Source organism: Bubalus kerabau, chromosome 8 (genome assembly GCF_029407905.1).
Source record: "Bubalus kerabau isolate K-KA32 ecotype Philippines breed swamp buffalo chromosome 8, PCC_UOA_SB_1v2, whole genome shotgun sequence".
In the NCBI taxonomy this organism is placed as follows: domain Eukaryota; kingdom Metazoa; phylum Chordata; class Mammalia; order Artiodactyla; family Bovidae; genus Bubalus; species Bubalus kerabau.
The window spans coordinates 35,095,355-35,108,804 of NC_073631.1; the positions used below are offsets into that span (position 1 = coordinate 35,095,355).

Sequence of the window (13,450 nt, forward strand, 5' to 3'; positions counted from 1 at the left end):
CTTTTCCCAGGCTTCAAGGTTGAGTTCTCTCTTTTTGGTTTCTGCCCTCCTAAGATTGGTCCAGTGGTTTGTGTATAAGGTTTTGTGCTGTTTTTTTTTTTTTTAATTTTGTTTATTTGTTTGTTTTTCCTCTGATGGGCAAGGCTGAGTGAGGTGGTAATCCTGTCTGCTGATCTGGGTTTGTATTTTTGTTTTCTTTGGTGTTTAGATGAGGCATCCTGCACAAGGTGGTTGGGTGATGCGGGGTCCTGTGTTCAAGTGGTTTCCTTTGTGTGAATTCTCAGTATTTGATACTCCCTAGGGTTATTTCCGGAGAAGGCAATGGAACCCCACTCCAGTACTCTTGCCTGGAAAATCCCATGGACGGAGGAGCCTAGTAGGCTGCAGTCCATGGGGTCACTAAGAGTGGGACACGACTGAGCGACTTCACTTTCACGCATTGGAGAAGGGAATGGCAACCCACTGCAATATTCTTGCCTGGAGAATCCCAGGGACAGAGGAGCCTGTTGGGCTGCCATCTATGGGGTCTCACAGAGTCAGACACTGAAGTGACTTAGCAGCAGCAGCAGCAGCAGGGTTAGTTCTCTGGTAGTCTAGGATCTTGGAGTCAGTGCTCCCACGCCAAAGGCTCAGGGCTTGATTTCTGTTTCAGCAGAATGAGAGGCAGGTGGAGCAGAATCATGTGGTGATGACTCACTCCAGTCACTGCCGTCTCCCCCAGGAACCACATCTGTTGTTGGTTCAAAACTCCGAGAGTTCCACGTGAAATCCCAAACAGGATCCCCTGAACGGAGGGCAAGGAGAGACTGAAGATAGAGGCCAGTCACTCCAGATTCGTAGGTGGCAGTTTTAACAAGCGAACTTTCTTACTTGGCTGCCTGAAAACAGTGGCTCTCTGCATCCACTTCCCAGAATCTTAGGAGTTTATAAAGACGACTTCATGAGGCTCAGTCACATGCAGTACAGCCCAGATAATCTCAGTAACATTTTATTTACTCTCTCAAGTCTGCAGTGTTGTCTTGAAATGGTTCCTAGTAGGGAAGCCTTCCTCTCACTTTTTATGGAATCTGAGAGAGATGGCTGACAGAATGTGGGTGGAAGTAGATGAATTCGACAGGGACTAGTGTTTAAAGGCTGCATCTATCTGTTCTGCTAAAGGATTGATCTGAATAGTGTACAGTGGGGAATGTATTGGAATGTGTGAATTTTACAGAACATGTTAAAATGTAACTTATGACAGACAAAGCTCTTGGGATTGTAAGAATTAAAATACAATAAAGTTGGATAATGCTTAGACCAAAATATTAATACAGCTCTGCACCATGTCACTTCTTTTCTTCAAATTTGCAATGTCATACATCTTGACTGACAAGATTGCATAATCTATTTGAGTAAGTGTAAGTAGAGAGATACCTAAACATTTTTTTAACAAATGGATAAACTAAGATATAGCCAAGGAAAGTGGCTTAATCCTTGGGATTTATCAAACACAGTTATTAAAAATTGAATCCATTTAATCTAATTTAGAATATTTGGAGGCTTCAGTTTCTAAATCTATCTCCTTATTTGGAAAAATATATACTAATGAGCTTTGAATTTAATAGCACTCATCAGTTGATTTACTTTAATGGGGTCATTATTTTGAATTTTATAATAATGGACAAAATATAGGTAATTTTGTGGTTAGGCAGGTTAGCCCACCCCTGTCCAAAAAAAGATACATATTTGTACATTTTGGTGTGAAAGGTTAAAATCCATCTTCCTGAGTGTGTATGAGCACCTGCTAGAAGATATAATTGTCATTATGATCTTGGTATTTTGAATGTTCATCTTTGCATTTTTGCAGTTTACATATGGGAGTTTAAAGAAATAAGATGTGCTTTCTATAAAGGAAGACCTAAATTTGAATTAGGCAAGATATGATGAGTTTTTAGCTTTAGTTCACTTCAGTCACTCAGTCGTGTCCGACTCTTTTTGACCCCATGGACTGCAGCATGCCAGGCCTCCGTGTCCATTACCAATTCCCGGAGTTTACTCAAACTCATGACCATTGAGTTTGTGATGCCATCCAGCCATCTCATCCTCTGTCGTCCCCTTCTCCTCTCACCTTCAATCTTTCCCAGCATCAGGGTCTTTTCCAGTGAGTCAGTTCTTTGCATTGAAGCTAATACTAAGTCGCTTCAGTCGTGTCTGACTCTGTGCAACCCCATAGACGGCAGCCCACGGGCTCCCTGTCCCTGGGATTCTCCAGGCAAGAACACTGGAGTGGGTTGCCATTTCCTTCTCCAATGCATGAAAGTGAAAAGTGAAAGTGAAGTCACTCAGTCGTGTCCAATTCTTAGCGATCCCAGGCTAAGAGTCCAACTGCAGCTCACCAGGCTCCTCCGTCCATGGGATTTTCCAGGCAAGAGTACTGAAGTGGGGTGCCATTGCATTAGGTGGCCAAAGTATTGGAGTTTCAGCTTCAACATCAGTCCTTCCAATGAATATTCAGGACTGATTTCCTTTAGGATGGACTGGTTGGGTCTCCTTGCTTTCCAAGGGACTCTCAAGAGTCTTCTCCAACACCACAGTTCAAAAGCATCAATTCTTCAGTGCTCAGCTTTCTTTATAGTCCAACTCTCAGATCGATACATGACTACTGGAAAAACCATAGACTTGACTAGATGGACCTTTGTTGGCAAAGTAATGTCTCTGCTTTTCAATATGCTGTCTAGGTGGCTCAGATGGTAAAGTATCTGTGTACAATGTGGGAGACCCGGGTTCAATCCCTGGGTTGGGAAGATCTCCTGTAGAAGGAAATGGAAATCCACTCCAGTATTCTTGCCTGGAAAATCCCATGGATGGAGGAGCCTGGTAGTCTACAGTCCACGGTGTCGCAAAGAGTCGGACATGACTGAGCAACTTCACTTTCACTTTTCAAGTTTGTCATAACTTTTCTTCCAAGGAGTAACCATCTTTTAATTTCATGACTGCAGTCACCATCTGCAGTGATTTTGGAGCCCCCAAAAATAAGTCTGTCACTGTTTCCACTGTTTCCCTGTCTATTTGCCATGTAGTTTAGGGGTGGAGAATTAAAATACCTGTCTTACATGTTCACACTGATATCTTTAAAATAGATAATGAATGAGGATCTACTGTATACAGGGAACTCTGCTCAATACTCTGTAATAACGTATACGGGAAAAGAATTTGAAAAAGTAGACACATGTATATGTATAACTGAATCACTATGCTGCACACCTGAAACTAACACAACATTGTTAATTAACTGTACTCCCACATAACATTTAAAAAGCCAAAATGTTGTTTTTATTTTGATATTTTTACACAATGTTAAATGATATATACATATACAAAGACACATTCTTAAATAAAAAACATACCATATTGTATATTTAAAAAAAATCCCCTTTGTTGGCCCAAACTGTTTATTACATTTTTGATTAGGAGATCTTCCTGTGGTTAGCAGGCTCCTCCTGCATTCTCAGACCCCAAAGAAGAGGGGCAGCTTCAGGGGTCCCTTCCCTAGCCTGTCAGACTCCCCCAGACCAAACCCTTTGGACCACTGTGTGGGAAAGTAGAATTGTCCACAAAGGGTTAGGCACTCCACAGAAACTTATCACAACGTAGAAGGAACAAAGATTCTGTTGACTTGAATGTACCCCCTCAAAGCCCAGTAGAAGGTGCTTCCAGGTTTGGGCCTTCCCAACAGTGGTGTCCTTCAGGGAGGCTTCCTTCATTTCTGACCTGTCTCTCCCTCGTCTTGCTGTCCGCATTTCAAACTCAGCCGAGAGTCACCGTTTTCCCACAGGTTTAGCCCAGAGTCCCTTTCATGGTCTCAGCAGAGCTGAGCAATACTTCAGGCCCAAGCTGTGTCATGCTCTGCCTCATATATGAGAGTAGAATTAGGTATTCCAATTCCAATTCCTTCTCCTACTTTAGTTTCTTGCTCTTTTCCTCAGAGACAACACAGTTAACCTCAGAAAAGCCTACTTTTGTTAACATGATATGACTAGCAATGTATTTTAAGAATAAACTACCTTCTCACCTGTTACATGGGCTTCCCTGGTGGCAGCAGAGGTAAAGAACCTGCCTGCCAATGCAGGAGATGTGGGTTTGATCCCGGGATTGGGAAGATCCGCTGGAGAATGAAATGGCAGTGCACTCCAGTATTCTTGCCTGGGAAATCCCATGGATAGAGCCTGGGATTGGTGGGCTATGGTCCATGGGGTTACAAGAGTCCACTTGTTACTAAATACCACCACCTATTATATTGCTAATGAGGCACTTTCCAAACTGAGGGCTAGAACTAGTTGGCTATGGTTTTCCTTTGATTTCAAGAAGGAATGGTTTCAATTCTGATCAAATTTATTTGAGCAACTGATTACATTCTTTTGACTCTAGGTCTCTCTTTGACAGAAGAGTGGGCAGAGTTTGGCAATACATCCCACTACCTCTAAGAAAATTATTTCTAAGTTGTAAAGGGCTATAAAATATAATAATAATTATTATCTTCAACCTTCCAAATTAATTTGCTCTTTGTCTACCAAGATGTGGGATAGAACAGAGGTGATGAGAAATCTTGAAAATAATAGTATATGAATCTTTTTGGCCAGGGAAACCTCTATCAAACAGCAGTTATTAAATATATATGTCCAGTGATTTGTGTATGAGGCATCCAGGTGTCCAGAGAGTTGTGTATGAGGCCAGTGGGAAGAGTTATTTATTTATTCATCATATATTTACTGAGTGCCTTCTACCAGTATTGGGAAACAGTGAATAGTAATGTGTTTACAACCTAATATAGGAAATGGGTCTAATGGCTATTGTACTGGACAGCTCAGGTAATCTGTATCCAGGTAGCCTGTGTTTTGTATACATGACCTGCATTGCTCATTCTCATTTGTACCTGGTTACTGGACAGACTTTTCCCACTCAGATGGAAGTGTTTTTTCCTCAAAAAAATATGTTTTTTTCTCTACAGATAGCAATGCAGGAGACCCCAGTTAGATTCCTGGGTGGGGAAGATCACCTGGAGAAGGAAATGGCAACACACTTTAGTATTCTTGCCTGGGAAACCTCATGGACAGAGGAGCTTGGTCGGCTACTGTCCATGGGGTTGCAAGAGTCAGACACGTCTTAGTGGCTAAACCATCATAGCAGGTATTACTTTCTGCTGTGGCTTTTTGTTTATTTATCTTCTCTCCCTTCCCCCTACCATAAGAGAATTCCCAGTCTTAACCCCTTCCCCACAAAGTACCTTCTGTCTTAGAGGTAGCCATTAACCTCCTTTTTTTTTTTTTTCCAGACCCCCCTGCAGTGGAAGCACGCAGTCTTTAACCACTGGACCACCAGAGAAGTCTCCAACTCCCTTTTTTATAGTAACTATTTCCTTGTTCTTTACTGTTTCAGCACCTAAATATGACTTCTTTCATTAAAAAAATTTTTAGACAGTCTTTACTTTAAAATTTTATAATTTTGTTTATTTATTTTTGGCTCTGCTTTATTTTCATTGCTTTGCTTGGGCTTTCTCCAGTTGCAGTGAGCAGGGGCTACACTTTGTTGTGGTGAGCGGCCTTCTCACTGCATTGGCTTCCCTTGTTGCAGAGCACGGGGTTCAAGGGCGCACGGGGTTCTAGGGCACACGGGCTTCAGTAGTTGTGGTTTACAGGTTCTGGAGTGAGGGCTCAGTAACTGTGGCATACAGGCTTAGTTGCTCCGAAGCATGTGGAATCTACCTGGCCAGGGATCGAATCCGAGTTCCCTGCATTGGCAGGCAGATTCTTATTCACTGTGCTACCGGAGGAGTCCCTATGCATTCTTTATTCGTGTTTTTGAACTTTATAAAAATGGAATAATATAGTATATATTATTTTGTGAGCAGTTTCTTAACATATTTTTAAGATCATCTATATTATTGCATGTAGTTTGTTCATTTCTCTATCATATTCTATTATCATATGACAATCTGTCCATTTTTTTGTTGATAGAGGACAGGGGGTTGCTGACAGTTTTTAGCTGTAACAACGGTACTGCTATTAACATTCTGGCACATGTATCTTGGTGCAGATGACCCTTTCTCAGGGTGTATACCAGGAAGTGACATGCTTGGTCACGTGTGGGCCTGTGTTCAACTTTACTTGATAAGGTCAAACAACTTTTCCAAACTGCTCTTTTAATCTCCCTGTAGTAAGTGAAAATTCCTGTTTCTCTACTCCTAGTCAACTTATAATTGTCAGTCTCTTTCATTTTAGCCATTCTGGTGGGTGGTGTAGTATTATTTTGCTGTGGTTCCAATTTCCTTTGCCATTATGAGATTGACACTTTTCACATGTTTACTGGCTATTTGGATTTCTTCCTTAGTAATGTGCCTGTTCAAATCTTTCTCTTATGATTGTAGTTCTTTATATGTCCTGGGTATAACATTTCTCTTTTCTCTACATGCTGTAAATGTCTTTTCAGCTTCATTGAGAGATAACTGTTGAGATGTACAATGCAATATTGTAATTTCTTACTTGACTCTGAGATTTGCTTAAGCTTATTCAAATATAATTGACATATGGCTCTGTATAAAGTTAAGCTGTACAGCATAATCCTGTAATTTATTTGACTCTGAGGCTTGCTTTTTAGTTCTTTTAATGGTGTCATTTGATGAAACCAAGTCTTAAATATTAATGTAGTTTATTTATTTTTCAATTATATTTAGTGCTTTTGGATTAATTTTAAAAATCTGTCCCCTACACTTGTGATCCTGGATATATTTTCCTGCTTTATTTTCTAAAAGCTTTATTGTTTTGCCTTTCAAATTTATGTCTAATATCCACCTGAAACTCATTTTTGTGTGTAAAGAGGCCAATTTCATCTTTTCCCTTCCAAATGGAAATCTATTTGTCCCAACACCAATCATGGAAAACTATTCTTTAGGCATTGCTCTGCATCGCCTCATGACAACATAAATCAAATTCCCACGTATAGATGAGACTTTCTGCACTCTTTATTTTTTTAATAGCAGGGGCTGGCCAACAGCAACTGTCTCCTAGGGAGGTGCTAGCAGACTCAGACTCATGTGGGGACAGTAGGGCATGCGTGGGCTCTTGATTCTCTTATTGGTCTATTGGTGCATTCCTGATCCAATACCACACTGCCTTAATGACTATGGCTTTATAAGAAAGTTCGATATCTGGTTGCACATCTTCCTCCTCCTGGTCTTTCTTTTACTTCTTCCTCTTTCTCATATTTCATATATACTTGTCTTTGCTCTTCCATAAAATTTTAGATTAGTTCATTAAATTTCTCTCACAAACACACCCCTACCTACTGAAGTTTATCTGAAATTGCATTGGATCGATAGATAAATATGGGGAGATTTGACATCTTCCATTGAATCTTGCAGTCTGTGAACACTATTATCTCTTATTTGTTTAGGTCATCTTCAGTGTTTTTAAAACGTTTTCTTCATATAGGTCTTGTGCTTCTTTGATTTATTTCTAGATATTTGATATTTGTTTAAAGGTACTGTGAGCTTCAAATACTCTAACTTAAATTTTCTTTTTCCCTCAGTTCAGTTCAATCGCTAAGTCGCGTCCGAATCTTTGCGACCCCATGAATTGCAGCACGCCAGGCCTCCCAGTCCATCACCAACTCCCGGAGCTTGCTGAAACTCATGTCCATCAAGTCGGTGATGCCATCCAACCATCTCATCCTCTGTCCCCTTCTCCTCCTGCCTTCAATCTTTTCCAGCATCAGGGTCTTTTCAAATGAGTCAGTTCTTCGCATCAGGTGGCCAAAATATTGGAGTTTCAACTTCAAAATCGGTCCTTCCAATGAATATTCAGGACTGATTTCCTTTAGGATTGACTGGTTTGATCTCCTTAGCCTTTTCCCCTAGACTATGCTATGCTAAGTCGCTTCAGTCGTGTCCGACTCTGTGCGACCCTATAGACGGCAGCCCACCAGGCTCCGCCGTCCCTGGGATTCTCCAGGCAAGAATACTGGAGTGGGTTGCCATTTCCTTCTCCGATGCATGAAAGAGAAAAGTGAAAGTGAAGTCGCTCAGTCGTGTCGGACTCTTAGCGACCCCATGGACTGCAGCCCACCAGGCTCGTCCGTCCATGGGATTTTCCAGGCAAGAGTACTGGAGTGGGGTGCCATTGCCTTCTCCAAGACTATAGAAAAAAGTATTATTTTTGAAAGATAATATTTTTCTTTCTATTAATCTTGTTAAATTCATTCATTGTAACAATTTACCTGCAGATTCTTTTGGATTTGCCACATAAATATCTACGGAAAATAACGACTTTGTTTCTTCCTGTTCTTAGTCTTTGTTTCCCCCTTACTCCGTTGGCTAAGGACATTCAGGGGCAATAACGGGCATTCTTGCCAGTAGTACACTTTTAATCACTACTAAGCCCTCTGGCTCAAGCCAACGGCGTGTAATTGTTGGTTCCCAGCTGGAGAGTGTGAGACGCCCACGCTCTCCTTTCAGCGTTTGCAGCGAATTAAACCAGAGAGTAAGCCTCCCTGAAGCTCGCCTTCCAATTCTTAGGAAGGAGCTGGCAGCCCCCTCTGGTTGCCACGCAACGGCGTCTCCTGACGCGGAGTAGGTGCGAGCCGGTTAGAAGCACGTGCCGCCTCTTCCGCATTCCTGGACTACATCCCCCACAATGCGTCGCGCTGCGGGCCGCAGGTCTCCAAGCGGGGGAAGGGCCGGGCAAGGAGGCGGAGCGGAAGCGGAGTGTGAGGGACAAGAGTAAAATCCCCACAAGCCGGGAACCAACCTTGTTGCTGTTTCCCAGCTCAGGCCTTTCTTCATCCCGACCTGGAGGCTGCTTCGCGAGCGCGGGACGCAGCTGACGCCCGCTAAACGGCTTTCTTTGCGCCGCCCCAGCTCGGAAGCCAGCTGGCGTCGGCAACAGAGAAGAGAAGCCCACAAGGCAAGGTAATGAGGAGGGGGCGAGAGGAAAGCCGCGGTTGGAAGCGTCTCTGTCCATCCGGCTCGCGTCTCTGTCGGAGCCCCTCGGGCCGGGGGCCGCCTCTCCTCCGCCGTGCCCCGCCCCCCGCCCCATCGGGGCCGCTGCCGCGGGGCGTCCGCCAAGACCCGGCTCCAGCGCTGACCCGCAGCTCCGGGCCACGGCCGAGGAGGGTCTTTGTCCCTGCTGCTCCAGGTCTGACAACCGCGGCCCCTGGGCCCCGGGCAGAGAACCGAGCGTGGCTCGGGCTGCGTGATCCAGGTGGGGCGGGCTGGGTCCCGTGGCCGCTGGCGCGGGGGAGCGACGGACCTGAGCTGCGGGGTTGGAGCGCCCGCGCGGCAGCCGCACTCACTTCTTTTTCCGTTTCTGACAGCTCAGTTCTGTTCTACTTTGAGAGAGAAAGTCAGATGCCCTTTTTAAATTCCCTCTCCAAAACTCAGCTGCTGGGTGACTGGTAAGGATGAATTTAAACGGCTATGTCGACTGTGGCTTATAATCTCGCAAGCCCTATTAAAACAGCCTGGCTTCCAATCCTGATCGACTCTGCCTGGCTTTAGTGACCTTGGTTAATTAAGGCTCTAAGCCTACAGTTTCTCACCAATCAAATGGCCATAACAGTACACATCTCTTAAGTTGCTAGAATAAGAAATAATATGCTTACAACGTCACAAATTCTTCACTTGGAAAAATTCTTTGAGTGGGATACTTACATTAGCTATACTGAAGTGGCCCCTAGATTGGTGAGTTTTGTGTTTTCCTTGTTTAATCATTGGCACTCTGGGTTCTATATTCTTCACTTTATGTATCTTGTTCACCTTAAACCTAAGTAAAGGAGTCTTTAAAATGTGCTGTGTTTTCAATTTTCGCCGTCTTAAGATGGCTGAGAACATTCTTGGAAAATTGATGACTTTGCTTTTTGTGGGTCCGCTTTAGATATGAGGACTTACCCCACCCCCATCCCCAGCTGTGCTTGGTAGGGGATTCTTGGAGGAGCTTACGTGTTTTGGCAGAATAAGCATCTAGGTGTTCTGCAGTCTTTAACCTGGGGCTTCACCATCTTTACCTTATGCCAGCTTTTTTTTCTTCCCCCTCTCTCTCTACTTTTCTACTGTTTAGTAATTTTCACTTTTGGGCTTTTTGTTTCCAAGTTGTAGTGTTTGTTCTCAGGATGAATCCAATGTTAGCAATACATTTTATAAGATGATTTGAAGCATTTCACATTAGTCCTTCTTTAGTTATGATTGTTCTTGCACTGTTTTCTCCTGAATTTTACTGACATAGGTGTTGAGTTTTTCCTCATGGAAGTCTTTATGATCCTTTGTTGAAATTGTTTTCATTTAAAATGTGTGTTCTGTACTACTTTTAGTTCAAATACTGTGCAGTCTGAAATAAGTTCTCTACGTTAAGCTGTTTTTGAATGTGTGGTTATGGTGGGGGAAAAGCCAGTGGAGCAAGGTGAATTTTTGTGTAATGTCTTGAGTGACACATGCATGAAAAAAAATTACTTAAGGAAAAATCTACTGAATGTATTTCATCAGGATATCAGAGAACCAGAGTAAATATGTGAAAAACGTATTTAAACTGTGGGAGATGGCATAGTGCACATAAAGATTTCTTATTCATTAAGAAACGTGTGGCAGAAATACTCGTCTTTAGGAAAAAATGTTTCTCTGTTGGTGACGTCATTTAGTGCTGTGTATAGGACAGAATAATGACTGTGGAAATAGGAGACCTTGATTCTTGTCCTCGGTCTGTCACTCTGTATGACCTTAGTTTCCTTTGTGGTTCTCAACTTCCTCATCTTTCAAATAGAGAATTGGTCTGATTCCAGGGATTCTTCTAACTCAGACCTTTCAGTGACAAGTTCTTTTTTAATGTGGGAAAAAAATGATGTAAACCCTTTTAATAATTTATTTGTGTCTTAGGGTATTTTTTCCCCCACCTTGGGGAACGGGTACACATGAAAGAATAGAAAGCTGCCATAAACAAGAATCTCTTTTCATCCCTCTTTCAGGAGCTGCACATGTTTTTTCTGCATTTTTAACATGGTTAGTTTTCTTCCTCTGTACTCTGTATCTCTTTTCTTTAGTCACAGTCTCTTTATCTGTTATCCCTGCTTTTATATAACTTGGGATCCCATGGACAGAGTAGCCTGGCAAGCTACAGTCCATGGAGGCCCAAAAGAGTGGGGACAGGATTTAGCAAGTAAATAACAGTATAACTTGGGTTTCTCAGTCCCCCTAATTCAACCTCATTGTTTCTTTTTGTGATATTTATTTATTTATTTATTATTTATATGTATTATTTATTTATTTATTATTTTTACTCCCAACAGCTTGTTTTTTTTTTTTTTTTAGGGGCCTTTTTGTGCGAAGTCTCAGGCAAAGGTGCCCAGTCCTGGTCTGGTCAGCTGTGGAGGGGGAGGTGGGGTCGTGTGTCGCAAACCGTGATTGGCTGAGTCAGTGGGCAGGTCAGGCTTTGTGCCTGAAATATCTAGTAGGGCGTGATGTATTTTGGATTACACTTTGACTGTGTGTAGTGCTTGAGTAGTTTCCCTTTTGCTCTAACATTCTCCTCGTCACCCTCACTTCTTTTATCCGTTGTCTTCTATCTGTCTTTGTCCTCTCCAGTGCTGTCGTCGTCTTTTGCCTCTCCCCAATATTCCATCTAAAAATGATCTTAGATCTTGAGATGTGATATTTCTGTGTCTTAGCTGGAATTATAGTGTAGCTTCTTCCAAGGCAGTTCACATTTTAAGTCTTAGACCTAATTAGTAGTGGATGGCTGTGTTCTATGTTAAATTTTTCCCCTAGTTGTTAGCCTCAGGCAATATTATGTAGAAAAACTAGAAAATATTTTAGGAATGAGCTTTTTTCCTGAAATTACATTCAAAGGCAAGTCTGTGGCGTACTTATTTCTTTTTTTGGAGAGAACTATCTGAACCTCTGAGCTCTAGTGAGAACATACTGTGTCTTTTTGTAATAAAGATCTGCTTTTCCAGCTGTAAACTCCGTAGATCAACAGGCAGTGATTCTTGGAGCACCTTTGGCTGAATGAGAGCTTCTGTGCTTGCTAGTTGCTACTAATAGTTACTTTAGTTATATATTCATAACGGCACAAAAGTAGAGCCCTGAATGAATGCAAAAATGGGACTTGAAGGAGAGAGTTCCAAGGTAGGATTGGTCATCCATTGAAGTTTTTAGTCTTGCTATTGCAATGTTTGCATAAAAATACAAGGAAGTATTTCAAGAAGGGCAGTGTGAAATGCAGTGTTTTTAACATTTTTGACTGCAGCCCATAGAAAGGGGCCTTTTAACCTACAGACTCCATGGATATATAACTCTGTGTGCGTGTGTATAAAAAAAGTATATAAGTGTATAGAAAGCTGAAAAAAGTTTTACAAAATAAAATCTATATTCGGTACAGTCTACTCTGATAATTTCTATTTCATTTATGTATTTTTGGCTATGTTAGATCTTGGTTGTTGTGTCGGGCTTTCTCTAGGTGTGGGAGGGGCTGCTCTCTAGCTGTGGTGCGCTGGCTTCTCTTGTGGAGAGCAGGCTCTAGGGGGCGCTGGGCTTCAGTAGTTGTGGTGGATGGTATTAGTTGCTCCTTGGCTTGTGGGGTCTTTCTGGACTAGGGATCAAACTCATGTCCGCTGCATTGATTGGCAGATTCTTAGCCACTGGACAACCAGGGAAGTGCTCTGTGTTTCATCTCGTTGTTTGAAAAGGGCTAGTTGAAAAGTAGATTCTTGTTCCTTGCTTTTGAAAAAACGCTGGAGTCCTGGGCTGAGAGTTTAGATACTTAATTCCCCCATTTGTTTGACATTGGGTAGTCATTAATCCTCCTGATGTGTCCCTTTCCTTATTGTTACTTATTTATTAAAAGATATTTATTTCTTTATTTGAGTGCACCATCTCTTAGTTGTGGCACATGGGATCTTTAGTTGCAGCTTGTAGTCTCTTATTTGCAGCTTGTGGGATCTAGTTCCCTGACCAGGTTCCTTGCATTGGGAGCATGGAGTGTTAGCCACGGGACCACCAGGGAAGTCCCTCCTTGTCTTTAAAATGAGGATCTTCTAGTTTAAGTATTCACTGATCCTCTATCTTTACTTTTCCCTAGTAATAATGTTGGAGTAATGTATTCATCTTTAGGTCTTTGGCTAGGGAGAAACCACTGAAAAATAGCTTAGATATGTAGGTACTTGCATGTTTGCTGTTTGGCAAGAGCTTTGAAAAATCTTTGTTCATGTGTAAATCTTGTGAGTTGGAGTGAATACATTAAGGTTTGTAATACAATAAATATATAAATTAAGAAAAAATTTCCCCGCGTTCTTTGTTTTTCTACTTTAGTGTTTTGTAACGAGCACTATTTTGGAGTTTGAAAAATTGTATTTAAAATGTTTAACAGCAATTACAAATTAACATGCCATCACATTGCCAGATAGACTTTATTTCTCTTCCTTCTTACCACTG

General features: G+C 42.0%; 1 protein-coding gene across 1 annotated transcript in view; it reads left to right on the plus strand.

The window, feature by feature from the left end:
• The window catches only part of CCDC126 (coiled-coil domain containing 126), a 77,548-nt gene that overhangs the window by 25,110 nt on the left and 38,988 nt on the right, over window positions 1-13,450 (plus strand). Inside the window, exons 3-5 of the mRNA XM_055590020.1 lie at window positions 4,988-5,166; window positions 5,312-5,384; window positions 7,564-8,941. The gene's annotated coding sequence lies outside the window, so the exon portion shown is untranslated. The remainder of the gene's footprint in view (window positions 1-4,987; window positions 5,167-5,311; window positions 5,385-7,563; window positions 8,942-13,450) is intronic.